The sequence below is a fragment of the Scyliorhinus torazame genome, chromosome 18, assembly GCF_047496885.1.
Source record: "Scyliorhinus torazame isolate Kashiwa2021f chromosome 18, sScyTor2.1, whole genome shotgun sequence".
Taxonomy (NCBI): Eukaryota; Metazoa; Chordata; class Chondrichthyes; order Carcharhiniformes; family Scyliorhinidae; genus Scyliorhinus; species Scyliorhinus torazame.
The window spans coordinates 48574323-48591972 of NC_092724.1; the positions used below are offsets into that span (position 1 = coordinate 48574323).

The 17650-nt window shown below is 49.7% G+C and overlaps 1 protein-coding gene and 1 long non-coding RNA gene across 2 annotated transcripts in view; one reads left to right on the forward strand and one right to left on the reverse strand.

Annotated features, from left to right (window-relative positions):
* Positions 1–17650, forward strand: part of sema6bb (sema domain, transmembrane domain (TM), and cytoplasmic domain, (semaphorin) 6Bb) — an 809283-nt gene that overhangs the window by 74520 nt on the left and 717113 nt on the right. The window lies entirely within an intron of this gene.
* LOC140394808 (uncharacterized) overlaps positions 1–17650 on the reverse strand; it is a 157212-nt gene that overhangs the window by 56208 nt on the left and 83354 nt on the right. Inside the window, exon 2 of the long non-coding RNA XR_011936013.1 lies at positions 8595–8706. This is a non-coding gene — a long non-coding RNA (uncharacterized lncRNA). The remainder of the gene's footprint in view (positions 1–8594; positions 8707–17650) is intronic.

Below are 17650 nucleotides of genomic sequence, written 5' to 3' on the forward strand. Positions count from 1 at the left end.
CCGGACCTACCTGTCTAGGGGGATACATGAGCCTCTTGCACTCCCTGCAGTGCCCATGAAGGTGCTCTTGGTGCTCATATTGGCCAGCAGCTCAGAGTCTGGGACTTTCTCACCAGTGAGAGCCGGATGTCCCATTCGGCCCTTGTTAAGCCTACCTGCAGCACGTTATGGTTGCATGATGAGTAAGTGTGAACAGACTGGCTCCATGCCGAATTTGCTCTCGGGGCTGTGAGCTACCTGCTCCCCATTCTGCAATATTTAGTCCCTCAGCTCTCTAATTCTAGGGAGGCCATTACTCTCCAGGGTGTTCCTCACCTGAATTCTCTTTGTCTCAAAATCAACACTCAACGTGCTAGGCATTTGGACCTATAGAAATAGTATATTTTCTTAAATACTTCTTGTTGCTGTGGAAGTTTAGAGATGGATACTGAAAAATTCAGAGGCTAAATGTTCAGGGTATAAAATTCACTGGCATTGCAGGAAAACAAAATTTTAATCCTGTCAAATCCTCCTTCAGTCAGTTCATCGCGTCAGATTAATTGGGAGCAGAATTTTTGATTGCAGGAATATATTATTATAAAGTGTGATTTGGCACAAAGATTAGTTGCAGAATTTGTTCTCCATCTCTGATAAAACTCAACACTTGAGCAATTAATGTAGAAAAACCATCTGCAGGAAGAGGAGAAAAAACTGCAGAAGTATTTACATATGTCAAAGGCAATGTGGTAATCGTGCTCAATTTACATATCAATTGATAATGTTGGAAGACCCCGTCATCACTTGAAGTTGTTTCTTCAAGGCTTGGTCCTTTTTGCTTGATGGCGCTGATTCTGAAGTAGGGTTCTACATGCAGGGGTACCTCATGCAAGCAACTATTCCTCATATACAAACACAAGGGGCGAGATTCTCCACTCCCGCGCCGGTTGGGAGAATCGCCTGGGCCGCCAAAATTTCCCGGGACGCCGGTCCGACGCCCTCCCGCGATTCTCCCAAGCGGCGGGAACGGCCCCGTCGAGTTCCGCGGGCCGCAGGCTGGAGAATCGCCGGAGACACCCAAAATGGCAATTCTCCGGCACCCCCGCTATTCTCAGGCCCGGATGGGCCGAGCGGCCAGGCCAAAACGGCGAGTTTCCCCCGGCGCCGTCCACACCTGGGGCGAGATTCTCTGACCCCCCCGCCGGGTCGGAGAATCGATGGGGGCTGGTGTGAATCCCGCCCCCGCCGGTTGCTGAATTCTCCGGCACCGGAGATTCGGCGGGGGCGGGAATCGCGCCGTGCCGGTTGGTGGGCCCCCCCAGCGATTCCCATCTGAAGTCCCGCTGCTAGAAGGCCTGTCCCGCCGGCGTGGATTAAACCACCTCTCTTACCGGTGGGACAAGGCGGCGCAGGCGGGCTCCGGGGTCCTGGGGGAGGCGCGGGGCGATCTGGCCCCGGGGGGTGCCCCCATGGTGGCCTGGCCCGCGATCGGGGCCCACCGATCCGTGGGCGGGCCTGTGCCGTGGGGGCACTCTTTTCCTTCCGCCTTCGCCATGGTCTCCACCATGGCGGAGGCGGAAGAGACCCACTCCACTGCGCATGCATGGGAAGCTGTCAGCGGCCGCTGACGCTCCCGCGCACGCGCCGCCCGGAGATGTCATTTCCGCGCCAGCTGGCGGGGCGGAAATCAGTCCGGCGCGGGCCTAGCCCCTCAAGGTTAGGGCTCTGCCCCCCCAAGATGCGGAGGATTCCGCACCATTGGGGCGGCGCGATGCCGGACTGATTTGCGCCGTTTTTGGCGCCGGTCGGCGGACATCGCGCCGATTACGGAGAATTTTGCCCTGGTCGCTGCCGTCGGGAACAGCGTGGGAACACTGGGGGGGGGGATCCTGCACCGGGGGGTACCTCAATTGTGGGCGTCGGGCTGTCCTATCTGAAGGAGGACCTCCTTCCTTCCGCGGCACCGCAAGATCCGTCTGTCATCTTCTTGCGGGGCGGACTCGGAGAGGACGGCAACCACGCATGCGCGGGTTGGCCAGTATTCTCCACTCCCGCGCCGAAGTGCCCAAGCCGTCGTGAACGGCGTCAAGGTTCACGGCGGCGTGAAACGGCCCCGATCCCGACCGATTCAGGCCCCGACAATGGGCTAGTATCGGGGCTGCGTCATCTACACGCGCCAGGCCTTGTCGCCGCGTAAAGGAGGCGCCGCATAGATGACGCGGCCGGCGCCGCATAACTGGCATCACCCGCGCATGCGTGGTTGCCGTCCTCTCTGAGTCCGCCCCGCAAGAAGATGGCGGACGGATCTTGCGGGGCCGCGGAAGGAAGGAGGTCCTCCTTCAGAGAGGACGGCCCGACGATCGGTGGGCACCGATCGCGGGCCATGCCACATTTGAGGTACCCCCCGGTGCAGGATCCCCCCCCCCCCCCCCGCAGGCCGCCCCCCAGCGTTCCCGCGCTGTTCCCGACGGCATCGACCAGGTGTGGACGCCGCCGGGGGGAACCCGCCGTTTTGGCCTGGCCACTCAACCCATCCGGGCCTGAGAATAGCGGGGGTGCCAGAGAATCGCCATTTTCGGTGTCTCCGGCGATTCTCCGGCCTGCGGCCCGCAGAACTCGACGGGGCCATTCCCGCCGCTTGGGAGAATCGCGGGAGGGCGTCGGACCGGCGTCCTGGGAAATCTTGGCAGCCCAGGCGATTCTCCCAACCGGCACGGGAGTGGAGAATCTCCCCCAAGTAGTGAGTACTTGTAGGCTACTTGGCTATATTGAGAATAACTATTGAACTTGTCCCAGCTGCCCAAACCTATTCACTTCCAAACAGAGGGAATGATGGTGGTCATCCAGAGGAGCAGGTTAATAATTTGAACATGTGTTCAAATCCCACCTTGGTAGAAGGTGGTATTTAAAATTCAATGAATAAAATTGGGAATTGAAAGCTAGTTCCAGTAAGGGTGACCGTGAAACCATCGTTGATTGTTGTAAAAACCCATCTGCTTCACTAATGCCCTTTGTGAAGGAAATCTGCCATCCTTACCTGGCCTGGCCTACATGTGATTCCAGTCCCACAACAATTTGGTGGATTCTTAACTGCCGTCTAAAATGGCCCAGTCAGCCACTTCGCTCAAGGGTAATGAGTGATGGGTAAAAATGCTGGCCGTGTCAGCTTTACTTAAATCCTGTGTAAATAAAAACATGGAAGCGCTCAACCAGGTTAAAAAAAAAGTAAGAGTGAAGGCAAAGGAATGGAGGGAAGGGAAAAATCAATGCAATAAAAATCACCCCTTAAAACAATTAAACAAGTTGTTACTCAAAGTTCTGTTTTATGAGTTTATTTTGGTAGTTGAGGGTTAATGTTCCAGCAATAAATGTACCTTCTGCTGTTTGAAAAGCTTTATTACTGATTTTCCAATCACAATGGATGTACTGAGTACTTCTCAATTATGGACAGCCTTAGGTATCAGGTTGTGATTTCCCCGGACACAGTCCCAATTGAAAGGTTAAAGGCTGGTAAGATCTTTTTGATGCGTTTTACAGAACAAACGGCACAGGGTTACTGTTAAAGGCAAAGTTAGACTCATTTCCTTTTTGGTTTCAGGGCCCAGAGTGGTCTCTTTTGACCTCATTTCCCAAGTAGTCAGCACCATTGTCACTCACCCCTGAGTTACTGTGACACCATACAAGAGTTCTTCCTGCTGAACTTGGGTTATCTTTGGTCACATACTATTTGCAGCAAGTTTAATTTAAAGCATTTTTGTGGGAGTTGAACCCAAGCTTTGCAAAAATCTGATATTTTACTCTTCTCCATAATGTCTGATCCAGCAGGATGATAACTTGTACTGTGTACACAGCCCTGAAATTAGTTTCCAATTTGAACGCTAGCAGGGTCAATGCCTTCGGTCCAGAAAACTAGCAAAAGTTGGGCTGTCAGCACTTAATTATATATAACATATGTGTATATAATTATGAAAAACCTTGGGTCACGTCTGCAGATGCTGGGAATGTGATTAAATAATGTAAATAAATCAGTAAGAAGCAAATACCACACTGTGTCAAATTAAGTATAGGGGATTCTTGAATAAACATGCAGTGGAGCACTTCATTTTTGTAAATACTGAGAACTTCTATTGCATTTGGGGACGGTACAAACAAGACCAGCGTATGATTTATCACCCAGAGTTCCGTTTTGGGTGCGTATAGCAGGGTGTTACTCGGTACAGCATCATCAAGCAAGATCACGTTATCAAATGGGACTCTCTACTTTTTTTTGGCCTCTGTTGGGAATGCCCCGCTGAGGCTGCACTTACCTCGCTTCCTGCCACTGGGCACCCTGAGAGTGCCACCCAGGCACCATGACAGTGTCATCATGATTCTGCCAGGTTGCCTGGGTGACACTCACAGGATGTCAGGAGCATTGCCAGGGTTCCAGCCTGGCAGTACCAAGGTGCCCGGGTACCAGGTTGCCCATGCCAGGGATCACACCCAGAGGTACCTCATTCTTAAGAGGTGGGGTGAGCTCGTCAGTGCAGACAGAGATTGGGGTGCAATTTTTAAATGCTGCCCCAATGCAGCCCCCTCAGACTCCCCACTGTGGCCTTCTGACCCCTCCAAGGCCCCAACTTACCTCTTAGGGGGACCTCGAGCCCTACCCACCCCACCTCTTAAGAGCGAGGTACCTCTGGGTGTGATCCTTGGCATGGGCAACCTGGTACCCAGGCACTTTGGTACTGCCAGGCTGGAACCCTGGCAGTGCTCATGACAGCCTGTTGGTGTCACCCAGGCACCCTGGCAGAATCAAGGTGGCACTGTCATGGTGCCTGAGTGGCACTCTCAGTGTGCCCAGTGGCAATTACAAGGTGGCAGGCTGGCAGTGCAAAGGTGCCCAGGCAGCAGGAGTGCCAGGGTAGCACCCTGCCCAGAGCCCAACAGCCCCGGACCTCCAATGGCATGTGAAAGACCCCCTCAGGTGCAGTTACGCCTGGGTCCGGTTTGTGTGGGCCAGTGCTAAACGGGCCATGGCGAGCTCACCCTGACGTGGGTGTTCATTCCTGGGCCTTGGGAGAACTGGGTGCCAACATATTTAAATGAGCCTAAAGGCTCACTTAAATATGTTAATCTGGATTTCGCCCAGATCTCACGAGGCATTCTGAACGTGCAAATCTTGTGAGAGGCGTCTCGTGAGATTTAACGGCCTTGTCGTGTCACTAAGTCAGGTGCGACGAGGCCGTCGATCACGCCTGACGTGTATCCTGAATAGAGTAGGCCTTGGAGATTGCGAACGAAATCCATCTGTCACCTATTAAGTTGTGTGCACCAAAAATAATAACTGATACACAATGGCAGGTTTGCATGCACTGTCAGTGATTTTTCTTTTCCCCTTACAATTCTCCTGCAGTGAGAAGCCTGTTGTTAGTCTGAATTTGTCTTGGTTCCCTTGAGGAGCAGAATTTAGGTTGCTGGGCAAGCCTGCAGGTCTGAGTTGTAAACGGTCAAAGTGATGATCATTTCACATATCTTGTGCCAGGAGACAATCTGTAAACTCCTCTGACCCGTACAGGCCATTAGTGCTAAAGTTGCTCTGCTAACCTGCTAGAATCAAATACTGGCTTCAGCCCAATACTCTCGATATTACAGGTGCTATGATTCCAACTGTGCAATAAGGTGGATGTACAAAACTTTACAACACACCATTTGGCCTAACTGTTTTATGAGCCTTCTCCCATTCCTATCAGCACATCGTTCTACTCCTTTCAAACTCATGTACCTTTCTACCTCCTCAGCAGCACCATTCAAACCCACAACCTCTACCACCTAGAAGGACAAAGGCAGCAGCAACATGTGAACTTCACCATTTGCCAGTCCCCCTCCAAGCCACACACTATAGTGACTTGGAACAATATAACCGTGCCTTAAATGTTGTTGAGTGAAAATCCTGGACCCCCCCCCCCCCCCCCCCCCGCACCCCCCCAACAGCAGTATGGGCTGTAGCAGTTCAAGAAGGACACTCACCACCACCTTCTCAAGGGCAATTAGAGATGAACAATAAAAGTGCTGACCAGCAATGCCCACGTGCCATGAGAGACTATTTTAAAAATGTACTTATCTAGCTTCCCTTAAATGCAACTGCCAGAACTCAAGTGCATCCTGTCTGTTAGAGGACACTGCTATTGGATGTGGGCCTGGAAAATAAGTGTAATAATAATAATTTTTATTATTGTCACAAGTAGGCTTACATTAACACTGCAATTAAATTACTGTGGAAATCCCCTAGTCGCCGCACTCCGGCGCCTGTTCGGGTGCACAGAGGGAGAATTCAGAATGTCCAATTCATCTAACAAGCACGTCTTTTGGGATTTCTGGGAGGAAACCGGAGCACCTGGAGGGAACCCATGCAGACATGGGGAGAACGTGTAGACTCCATCCAGACAGTGACCCAAGCGGGAATCGAACCCAGGTCCTTGGTGCGTGAATCAACAGTGCTAACCACTGTGGCAACCATACTACAGAAAATCTTTACTTTAAAGATGGCAATCTTTTGGAGTAGAGGAAATTGTCCTGTAACCTGCAGTGCTCATGATTGCGAGTGGTGTTCCCAGGGACTAAATCTTGCTGTGCTCCCGTAATGTTCCGAGGTACACTGGCTGCCTACTCTGGGCAGGTCACATATACCCTTCCAACTGCCAGGCAGAGTAACAGAAGCAAAAACACTACAGCGATTCAAAGTTCAGATGGGCACTATCATAAGGGAGTTTAGGTACTCGAGGAATTGGCTTTGATGGACCAATTAGTCCTTTGACTTCACTGATTTGTTTTTCATGTCCTTGATAAGATTAATTATTGATCAGCTAGCTAGAGGTTTGAGGCAGATTGTCCCAGTTTCCATCTCAGATGAGATTGGGGCCGGCCGGGAATTAAACCTGAACTACCTGGGACTGTCTGGTGCAGCCATGCATCTGATCCACTGATCTTCCATGATAATTTATCTTTGACGACTAAGTACTTATGACAACATCACTCCCCAGCTGAACGATCTAAGTGCATTTAATGTGTTAATGGAACTGTATCTGATGATTTGAAGATAACCCCATTCTCCCTTTTATTTTCTCCCATGTTTCTCCTGCTCCTGTGCAAATGCTGGTTAAGACGAATCGGCAGGAACAGTTTTAGATCTGATTGGCTAAGGAATTAAAGAACTATTCATTCTCTCGCTCTTTGACAACAAGTTGTCATTTTTTGCAGCTCTCAGCTGCCATTTGATACCGAGTAACTATTTACCAAATTCACAAAACTGTTACAAAAAATTGGAAATGTAATTACATTCAATTGGATTCCCAATTTGTCGCAACATAATATAATGCACTAGTGGTCAAGAGGTGCCAAGCACCCAATGTCTTTTTAACTCTTCCTGGTAAATAAAAAAAATCCTTTGCTTTTAATGCCCAAAATAGTTTCTTTGTTTCAAACACTGATCATTACCCAACAGTATCACGATAAAGTTCAAAAATGATCTAGAGAAGTCCATTGTGGGGAAAGTATTCAACTAAAAGTTTATTTTAAATATTTACATTACAAATAAGGAGGAAAACCAGTGAAAGTTTTCAGGAAAGAGCTGTCGAAGTGGACTTTATTGCATTTCTGAACAGGGACTAATGGCCGGAATTCTCTGGCCACTGGGATTCCCTGTTCCTGCCATCAGCGCACATCCGTCCGCAGGTTTCCCGGCAGTGTGGGACGGCTTCAATGGGAAATCCCATGGACAAGCAGCGGGATTCGGGAATTCCGCCACCAGCGAATGGTGTGCCACCGAGGAACATGTGACTGGGGACAGGAGAACCCCGGCCAATAAGTGAATAATAAATACCACCTTTGTTATGTGATTTCAATAATCATTTTTGATCACTTGGGTGCACAATTTTCTTGCTTACTGAATTGTGGTAGATGTTTCAGTAAATGTAGATGTGAAGTACATTGATCTGTATTGTGGCAGTGTATGTAAGATTAAAATTAGGTCATGTGGCAAATAGGCTCTAGCCAAACTTGTTGCTCGTCAGCACTTTCAATTGGACAACATTGTTACAGCCTTTTAATCCTGTATCGAACCACACAATCAAGAAAACTGTACTTGAAATCTGTATAGTTACTTGAAGTCTTTCCATTTTGGATTAGTCTTAAGATCCCACAATTGTTTTCTTCAATATCTCTCAACCATTTACCTCTCCCCCCCAAAAACATCAAATGTTGCTCCTAGAGGCAGCACGGTGGCACAGTGGGTTAGCACTGCTGCCTCACGGCGCCGAGGTCCCAGGTTCGATCCCGGCCCTGGATCACTGTCCGTGTGGAGTTTGCACATTCTCCCCGTGTTTGCGTGGGTTTCGCCCCCACAACCCCACTGGGTAGGTGGATTGGCCATGATAAATTGCCCCTTTTCTTGGAAAAAAATAATTGGGTACGCTAAATTTAAAAAAACAAATGTTGCTCCAAGGAATGCTATTGATCTCAATAGTCTTCCTCAGTATCCACAATTCAATGACCCCCCCCCCCTTGTGAAATATTGCCACCGGATTTCCTTCTTACTCTTAACTTTAGAGTTTTATTTTTGATTGTATTTGAATGCTTACCCACAGTGAACCATTTACATCAATTAACCGTGTTGGATCTTCTCGGAATCTTGAAGATTTTAATCACTTCAGCTCTGTCAGGTCGAGCTGGATTAGTTGGTAGCAATCCACCCTGCAGATCAGAAGCTTGTGTTTTATATTTAGTTTCAATATCACTGCCACCTCTAATACATAGAACTCAGATTCCTTACACACACTTCAGGATGCAGTTTTATTTTATGCACGATATCTAGATAAATGATAGCACGAACCATGGATTCTGAAAGAAGACTCTTAGATTGTACACTGGATTGGGGAATGCATCATGTGAATTCTCTTTCCTCTAAAGATGACAGACTGGATAAATTCTCCTTTTGAATCAAGAGATAAGCTTGAACCAATATTTGGTTTCGTTTGCACAACCTAAATGAATGGAATAGACCAGGGTTTTTCAAAGTGCAGGTCACTCACTACCTGCGGGTGGGTTACGGGTGTCAGAAGAGTCACGGAGCAACAGTTTTCATATGTCACTCACGTGCGGCCCCTTTTAAATGCTAACAAGTTTTTAAAAGCAACGGCAGTTATCCAGATGGTGTTATCATGGGAGGAAATGGTGGCTGGAATTCTCTGGCGGTTGGGATTCTCTTTTGCTGCTGGTAGCCCACCCCATTGAAGCCACTCAACAATGGCGGGAGACCCACGGGCGGATATGTGCTGTCGGCCGGACCAGAGAATCCAGATGCCAGCAAATGGCGGGAGAATTCCGGACCATGACTGATCTGAAGTGATAATCCTCAACTCTGTGTGGAGTTTGCATGATCTCCCTGTGTCTGCGTGGGTTTCCTCTGGGCGCTCCTGTTCCCTTCCACATTCCAAAGATGTGCAGGTAAGGTGGATTGGCCATGATCAATTGTCCCTCCGTGTTCAAAGATGTGTAGGTAACGTTAAGGGGTTAGGGGAATAGGGCGGGAGAGTGGGCCTGGTTTGGGTGTTATTTAAGAGGGTCAGTGCAGGCATGATGGGTCGAATGGCCTCCTTCTGCACTGTAGTGATTCTATGATTCTATGATTCCATTGTTCCACTTTCCCGCCTTATTCCCATAACCCTTGATTCCCTTATTGATTAAAAATCAGTGTCACACTGCCTGGAACATACTTAACGACCAAACCTCTACAGCTCTCTGCGGTAAAGAATTCCATAGATTCACGAACTCTCTGAGAGAAGAAATTCTCTCATTGCACAGTTTTACACGCTGAGATATATTTTCCCATGCATTTTAATGTAAAACAGCAAAAACACAATGATTTCTCTATTTTCCTCCAATTTCTCACCTACATGCTTACCCTCCGCATCATGTGAAAGCACAGTGTTGGTTTCCATATGTGCGCCAAAGACATTCAGCTCTACACATCTCACCACCACCTCTCATGATTGTCTCCATGGGCGCGAATCTCCCGCCGGGTTGTGCTCTTGGTGCAGGGGGAATGGGGGGGGGTGGATTTTGTGCCCATTCTTGCAAGCAGGATCTTCCCATCCCACCAGTGGCAAACCCCTGCTGCAGGTTACCGTGGTTACGGAGAACGGACAGAAAAGTGGAGTTGAGGCCAAGAGGACTTCAGCCATGATCATATTGAATGGTGGAGCAGGCTCGAGGGGCTGAATTGCCTATTCCTGTTCCTTGTTCTTATGTTATGTTCTTATGTTAATCCTTCCTCATAGTGTAAATTCTTAATTCTTGGAATCACAGAATTTACAAGTGCAGAAGGACGCCAATCAGCCCATCAAATCTGCACTGGCCCTCGGAACGAACACCCTACCGCAACAGCACCACGACACCCCCAACGCCGGCGCGCGATTCTCCGAGGTGCAGAGAATCGGCGCCATTTGCGCCGGCGCGTTTGGCGCGGCGCAGGCCGCGGCCCGCTGGAATCAGCGGGGCCGCCGATTGTCCGGCCCGGATGGGCTGATCAGCCGCGTCAATACGACAGAGTCCCCACCAGCGCCGTTCACCCCTGGTCGCTGCCGGCGGGAACTCTGCGGGAACGGTCGGGGGGCGGCCTGTGGGGCGGGAGGGGGGCTCCTTCACCGGGAGGGGGGGCCTTCGATGAGGTCTGGCCCGCCATCGGGGTCCACCGATCGGCGGGCCGGCCTCTTCCCCCCCCCCCCCCCGGGCCTACTCTCTGGCGCGGTCAGCCCCTGAACACCGACTCCATCTTGAGTCGGGGGCCGGCGCGCTAAAGAAGTCCCCCACGCATGTGCAGGATGGCGCGGCCCAACTGCGCATGCACAGGATTGAGCGACGGCGTTCACGACGGCGCGAACTCTTGGGCCCAATATTGGGCCCTTATTTTACATTCTTCCACTATGAATGAGCGGACTGTCAGTGGCAAACTATTGGGTGGGTGGCAAGAGATCAAGTGGCATGGCAGGGAATACAATGCACGTCACCTACTTCTTCGCCTACCTTTCTCTGATGGTACAATATCAGTCACAGGGTAAATAAACATCAGGTGCTTTGGCCACCTTTGGGCCAGTTGAGGCCCTTATGTAGCCAATACCATACTGGTATTTTCCCAGTCAATTTGCAAGTCTTCCAGGTAAACCCTGATAGCCAATGGAGGACCACCCAGTGATGATTGACACCCCATGCTTGTTGCCCCCCCCTCCCCCAACATTTCTATGGCCCTTGTGATCATGCCCCCACCCCCTCTTTGCTGGGGCCTACTTACCTGGCTCTGGCAAAGCCACCATGATTTGAACCCGCCTCCCATTCTGCTCCTTGTGGTGGGCTGGCTACAGTCCCATCACTGGCTACCACACCCGGTGGCGCAGTTGGAACTGGAGAACTGGCAGCTGCCTGATTGGTAGGTAGCTCTGGGAGGTGGAACATCCTCCCAGATGGGGGCTGAAGCCGTGATTCATGCTAAACCTGGTGGCCAAAAGATTAGTATATGAACTCCCAGCCTTGTGGAAGCAGCCTCACCCCTGAGGGACAAAAGTTCCACACGATCCTTATTTAACTTGCCCACAGCCTGGTACGACTGCAGAGCGGGCCAGTGTAGAACTTTGTTTTGTGGAGGAGGGGGAACAATCTGTCCATGCTGCCTCACCTACCCCCCATCCACCCTCCACCACAACCTCAAAACCTCTAAATATTCAGCCCATGATTTCAAACGTGGTGGCTGACAACAGGTACAAACTGGAAGTTAGAGAGTTGCCATGAAAACAGAAAGCAACCACAAAATTACAAGAGCACAGCAAAATTAAAAATCTCAAATTTAAACAGGCGCTTGAACTTGGACGACAGGACGATTCTGCCTCTTGATCACATTCCTTTGCTGCGAATCGAGGCAAGTGTCATGTTATTCACCCTGGGGTAACACGGACTGCAACTGGATGCAGTTGTACTGTAAAGTAGACACCAAACTTTGATGTTAGTTCAATACGTTTTATTGAACTTCTGGAGCAGTGCACACAGCTTGCTGTGGGTTGACATTCTACTAAGATAAGCATGCTAACTATAACTAACTAGACCAGACTAGCTCTGAGCCACGTGTAGAAAGTGCTAACTGATATATACACCCTGACTGTCACTACAGTTGTCACCAGTGGAAAGAGACAGAGTGTTGATGCCTCGAGTGTTTTATAGTGGGAATCCCCCTCTAGTGTTCTGCCTGGTGATTAGTTGTGTTCTGTCCTGTGTGTTGATTGGCTGTACTGGGTGTCTGTCACTGCCTGTCTGTATCTCATTATGTGCATGAGTACATATCATGACATCCACCCTTATTTTTTTTTAAAATTGTCGGTTGCTTAGAGCATATGCGACTGTATGTACATGTATAACTATTTACATTAAATGGCGAGTGAATGAATATGTACATGAAAGGTGTCTAGCATGCAGATACAGAACAATATTTACAAGATAAATGTCTATAAGTTCAATCTTTGGGGCTGGCGTCGGATCCTTGTCGACCGCCTGAGAGGTGGAGGTGGGGGCGATGGCGCTTTGACAGGCGGGATTGCTGCCAGATTGGTGGCCTCGTGGTGCGAGGTATCCGGAGGAGGCATAACAACATCTGAAAAGGTGAGATTTAGTGGTGGGCAGGTAACTTTGCGCAGTGCCCTTCTGTTGCGCCTGGCAATGGAGCCATTAGCCATACGAACCACAAATGATCTGGGAGCAGCCTGTCGAAGAACAACAGCTGGGGCTGACCAGCCTCCATCAGGTAGCTTGATGCGAACAGCATCTTCCGAGGTAGCACAGGCAAATCGGTGGCATGAGCATTGTACGTCAGCTTTTGCCGGTTCCTGAGTTGCTGCACCTTTTGCAGCACTGGGAGGTGATCCAGGTCTGGTAAGTGTATGGCCGGAACAGTCGTCCGCAGGTCTCTATTCATAAGGAGTTGTGATGGAGACATACCGGTGGACAGGGGGGTTGCCCTGTACGCCAACAGCGCAAGGTTGAAGTCAGAAGCAGAGTCCGCAGCCTTGCAGAGCAGTTGCTTCACTATATGGACCCCTTTCTCGACCTTCTCGTTGGACTGCGGGTAGTGTGGGCTTGAGGTAATGTGTTTGAATTGGTACGACTTGGCGAAATTGGACCACTCTTGGCTGTGGAAGCAGGGACCATTGTCACTCATGACAGTGAGTGGAATACCATGCCTGGCAAATGTCTCCTTGCAGGCCTTGATGACTGTCCTTGATGTGAGGTCTGACAGCTTCACAACTTCCGGGTAACTTGAGAAGTAATCTATGATGAGCACATAGTCACGCGCATTGGTGTGAAAAAGGTTGATTCCCACCTTGGACCACGGAGAGGTCACGATCTCGTGTTGCTGGAGTGTTTCCTTCGCCTGAGCAGGCTGGAAGTGCTGGCAAGTCACACAATTGAGGACCATGTTGGATATGTCCTGGTTAATTCCAGGCCAATAGACAGCCTACCAGGCCCTGCGCCTACACTTTTCGACACCGAGGTGTCCCTCGTGGATTTGTTTGAGCACTAAGCTCTGCAGGCTGCGATCTAGCTTGAGGAGGATCCCCTCGACGACTGTCAGGTTGTCCTTGACATTAAAGAACTGAGGGCATTGCCCTTTTTGCCAACCATTTGCGAGGTGGTGCATTACACGCTGCAGAAGAGGGTCTTTGGCAGTCTCTTCTCGAATGTTGATTACTCTTTCATTTGAGGCTGGGAGGTTGCTGGCACACAGTTGCACCTGCGCCTCAATTTGGTGGATAAAGTCAACCTGTTCACAGGGCGAGGTGATGGAACCTGACAGGGCATCTGCAATTATTAGCTCCTTGCCTGTTGTGTATACTAAATCATACCTGCGGAGTCGAAGGAGAATGCGCTGAAGCCTGGGCGTCATGTCATTCAAGTCCTTATGAATGATATGGACCAAGAGCCTGTGGTCCGTCTCCACTGTGAAGTTTGGTAGACCGTAGACATAGTCATGGAACTTTACAATGCCGGTTAGGAGGCCCAGGCACTCTTTTTCTATTTGGGCATACCTCTGTTCAGTAGGAGTCATGGCCCTTGAATCATAAGCCATTGGAGCCCAGGACGAGGAGTCATCCTTCTGGAGGAGCACCGCACCAATGCCGTCCTGGCTTGCGTCCGTGGAGATTTTTGTCTCCCTGTCCGGGTCAAAAAAACTCTAGTACAGGAATAGTGGTGAGCTTCGCCTTTAGCTCTAGCCACCCTGCCTGATGTGTGGGTAGCCACTGGAATGCAGTGGACTTCTTCACCAGATGCCTGAGAGCCATGGTGTGTGAGGCCAGGTTAGGAATGAACTTTCCCAAGAAGTTTACCATACTGAGGAAGCGTAGTACCGCCTTTTTGTCTTCCGGGATCTTCATGGCGTTAATGACCTTGTCTTTGTCCGAATCTGGTTGCACACCCTGCTGGAATATCTGGTCGCCCAAGAACGTGATGGATGACATGCCAAAGGAGCACTTGGCCTTGTTCAACTTGAGGCCGTTTGCATGGGCACGTCGAAAGACTTGTTTGAGACAAAATATGTGTTCCTCAGGGGTCGTGGACCATATGATTACATCATCTACGTAGACCCGCACACCCTCAATGCCCTCCATCATCTGCTCCATGGTCCTGTGGAAGATTTCAGAGGCTGAAACAATGCCGAACGGCATCCAGTTATAACAGTACCTTCCGAAAGGTGTATTGAACATGCAGAGCTTCCTGCTGGACTCGTCCAGTTGTATCTGCCAGAAACCACCCGATGCATCTAGCTTCGTGAAGAATTTGGCGTGTGCCATCTCACTGGTCAGTTCCTCCTGCTTCGGGATCGGGTAGCGTTCCCGCATTAACTTCCGGTTAAGATCTTTGGGATCTATGCATAATCGCAACTCTCCTGAGGGCTTCTTCACACAGGCCATCGAGCTGACCCAGTCAGTCGGTTCCGTCACTTTGGAGATGATGCCCTGGTCTTGGAGCTCCTGTAGCTGTGCTTTTAAACGTTCCTTCAGAGGATCCGGCACCCGCGTGGTGCATGGATTGCAGGCATGCATCAGGCCTGAGTAAGATCTTGTAGCAGTATGGCAGCATACCCATTCCACTAAATAGATCCGGGTATTGCCCCAGGCTGTCATCAATGTCAGCCTGAAGATCCACATTGGAAGAGGACATGGCATGGACTCGCTGTACGAGGTTGAGTAGCTGGCATGCATGGGCACCAAGCAGGGATGCCTTGTCAGGCTTGACGATTTCGAATCGCAGTGTGGCATTGATGGTCTTGTTGGAGACAAACAGATGTCAAGGTCCTAATGCAGTTATGGCATTGCCATTATAATCGAGGAGCTGGCAGGCTGGCGGAAGAATTTTGGGTTGCTTTTTAATGCGGTCAAAATCAGCTTGAGAGATGAGATTGGCTGAAGCACCAGTGTCCAGCTTAAACTGGATGCTGCATTGGTTAATGTGTATGTCAGCACGCCATTCGTCCACAGAATCCACATTGAGGATAGATAGGTGTCTTTCTGAATTTGAGGAGGCATATTCACATGTAGTGATGATGCCCACACGATATGCTGACTCCAGGCAGTCGTCCTCTGGATCCACAGTGCTACCAGGATCAAAATCCAGTCGACCTTGCTTTACACATCGAATGCGTTTGCGTTCAAAATGGGGTCGCTGGCCCTTGACCGGTGGTGCAGACCTGCACAAGGCTGCGTAATGTCCAGGCTTCCCACAATTTAAACATCGCCTGCCTTTTGCAGTGCATTGCCGCTTTAAGTGGGCGGTGCCGCAGTTCGTGCTTGTCATGACATTGACGTTGTTACGCTCCGTGCGTCGTCGCACATGCGCAGTGCGGTCAGCCGACGTTCGCACTTGCGCAGTTTGGTCTTCGGCTGCTTCGTTCTCCCATTCGTGGTGCGCATGCGTGGGACCCCGGGCAAAGCCGTGAAATGGCCCCCTTCATCGATACTGAGGCGCCGCATCCAGGCGATGGCCTGTACACTCTCTGCCTCGTGGGAGGCAAGTTGTTCCTGTTCTGCCGATTTGAAACGGGAGTACCGATTTCTCGCCTGTTCATGCTCTTTACACGTCTCGATTGCGACTGACAGGATCATGTTTTTAATTTTGAGGAGCTGCTCCTGCAAAGAGTCAGAGTGGACCCCAAACACGATCTGATCCCTGATGATGGAATCAGCAGTGTCACCATAGTTGCAGGACTGCGCTAATATATGGAGATGAGTTGGAAAGGATTGGAAAGGTTCATCCTTACCCTGAAGGCGTTGCTGGAAGACATAGCGCTCAAAGCTCTCGTTCATTTCGACTTCACAGTGACTGTCGAATTTAGCTAAAACGGCGCAGTGGGTTAGCCCTGGTGCCTCACGGCGTCGAGGTCACAGGTTCGATCCCGGCTCTGGGTCACTGTCCGTGTGGAGTTTGCACATTCTCCCCGTGTTTGCATGGGTTTCGCTCCCACCACCCAAAGATATGCAGGCTAGGTGGATTGGCCACGCTAAATTGCTTCAACTGGATGCAGTTGTACTGTAAAGTAGATACCAAACTTAGACGTTAGTTCAATATGTTTTATTGAACTTCTGGAGCAGTGCACACAGCTTGCTGTGGGTTGACACTCTACTAATGTAAGTGTGCTAACTATAACTAACTAGACCAGACTAGCTCTGATCCATGTGTAGAAGGTGCTATCTGATATATACACCCTGACTGTCACTACAGTTGTCACCAGTGGAAAGAGGCAAAGTGCTGATGCCTCGTGTGTTTTATAGTGGGAAACCCCCCTCTAGTGTTCTGCCTGGTGATTGGTTGTGTTCTGTCCTGTGTGTTGTTTGGCTGTACTGGGTGTCTGTCACTGCCTGTCTGCATCTCATTCTGTGCATGAGTGCATATCATGCCAGCAAGGATTATTGACGACAGCACTAAAGCAAATGTACACGAATATGCCACGTGCAGCCAGGCAGGCCATAAATAGATGCCTGGAGACTAAGAAAGCTGCAGGTTTGAAGAACACTGCAGGATAATTTTAACTTCTGGCGATAGTGTGAATTAGGCAATATCAAGTTACCCAACCATCGGAATCCATAGAAAGAAAGTCGAGCATAACATCTAACAGCAGTCAATCAATATCATCCATTAGTAAGTTGAAATTATCCTCCACAAGGGAAGGGGAGCTAGACAACAATAAACTCCATTGGCTGTAAAGGTTACATGGGTTTAAATAGAACATACAGCACAAAGACAAGGCCATTCAGTCTGACCATCATGCTGGCATTTCTGTTCCACTCCCTCCTCGTATCTTTCCTCATCTAAGTCCAACATAACCCTAATAGATCACTCCCTCAGCTATTCTTTGACAGAGATGGGGCACAGTCTGTTCTTGCTTTCCTGATAAGAATAACCTCTCAGTTCCTTGTATCATGCGTGTAAATCCTTTTTGCACGTTTTCCAGTGCCTCTCCATCATTTTAATACTATGGCAACCAGAGCTGTTCACAGTACTGTGCTCAAAGTGTGGTCTAGCCAAGGTTTGATCTTAGCATAATTTTTCTCTCTTTCAATTCTGTCAGCCTATAAATAAACCCTACTTCAACAGTGTT